We start from the raw sequence: 1502 nt of genomic DNA, 5'->3' as shown, positions 1-1502 counted from the left end.
TCCGTGACGGTAGATGACAAACAGACCCGCGCAGAAAGCAATGGGCGCATTCAGCAGCTAAATAGTTGAGTGAATACTCGCTGTTATTGGTGTATTCTTTTAGCTCATCCAATCAGAATTTTAGATTTAGAAGAATACACCAATAACAATAAGCGCTCACTCAACTGTTGAGTCCGCTGAATGCGCCCAATGGCTGCGTATACTCTGCGTATACACGTATACTCTGTATACATGCAACAAGATTTAACAATGGCTGCGTTCAGTAGACTCAACAGTTTTGCAACCGTTTTGTGATTCTTCGCTGAGATAGGACTATTCCTTTAAATTTAAAAGTATAATCCAATCAGCGCGACGAATCATAAAACGGTTGCAAAACTGCTAAGTCTGCTAAGGCTGCTAACGCAGCCAATGGTCGCGTTCGGCAGACTCAATTGTCCGTGAGCGCTCGCTGCTTTTGGATGATCTAGAAGAATACACCAATAGCAGCGAGTACTCACGGATCTTCAGCACGGATCTACTGAACGCGACCAATGGCGCTGCTAGTGCATGGCGCATAGAGTAGAGTTCTAAGGTGCGTTCCGTATCGCGCATGATGTGCATGATGCATCCATTGTCCTTGTTTAACATTTGGTGAGCAACAAGGATAAACGATGCATTATGCGCATCATGCGAGAAACGGAACGCACCCCTAGATATCAGAGAGGCGACAGGTAAGAAAATGGTTTGATTGGCTCACTAAGGGCCACTTTCACCATCGTCGGTTTAGGCTGGATCCTCATACAGACACTGGCGCTTTGACACAGAGCACTGAATTGGGGAAAAGCCGATTGTGGCGGTAAAATTTACCCCCATCACCCGTTTTTCACCAATCAGAGCTTTGTGTTGAAGCGCTGTTGCCCGTATGAGGATCCAGGCTTACTTATAGCGTTTTTGGCCCGATCGGGTTTGCACCAACCTTGGTTGGATTAATCTTTCCTATTGGTTGACGTCACCTGCTCTACCAATAGGAGAGCACAAAACGGCATTAATCCAACCCAGGTTGGTGCAAACCTGGCCGGGCCGAAAACGCTATTAACCAGCCTAGTAAGGGCCTGCGTACAATAGAACAAATATTAGGAACAGGAATAAATATTAAGATTTCAACCTATCAGATACCAATTACATCGGAATACGCGGTTTCTGGTAGGTAGAAATCTTAATATTTATTCCTATTCTTAATATTTCTTCCATTGGGGTGGCACCCAGTTGGACACGGCTCAATTGGACACGAGCCACTCACAGCGCTTGAGACTACAAAGCTCCTAAGCACCGGTCGCTGTGATTGGTGGTGTTCAATCGAGCCGTGGTCAATCGGGATCACCCCGTTTCCTCTAGAGACCCTCTAATCAGAAGGTTTGTTCGCGTCGCAAGTTCCAAATTAACCCAGAGAGCACTTGGATCACCGGCAAGATGGCGGTTGGAGCAATTGGATTCATGTGCCCCAATGCTCGGCGACACGAACG

Source organism: Trachymyrmex cornetzi, unplaced genomic scaffold, assembly GCF_001594075.2.
Source record: "Trachymyrmex cornetzi isolate Tcor2-1 unplaced genomic scaffold, Tcor1.1 scaffold1266, whole genome shotgun sequence".
Classification (NCBI taxonomy): domain Eukaryota; kingdom Metazoa; phylum Arthropoda; class Insecta; order Hymenoptera; family Formicidae; genus Trachymyrmex; species Trachymyrmex cornetzi.
This window is presented reverse-complemented; position numbering follows the sequence as displayed.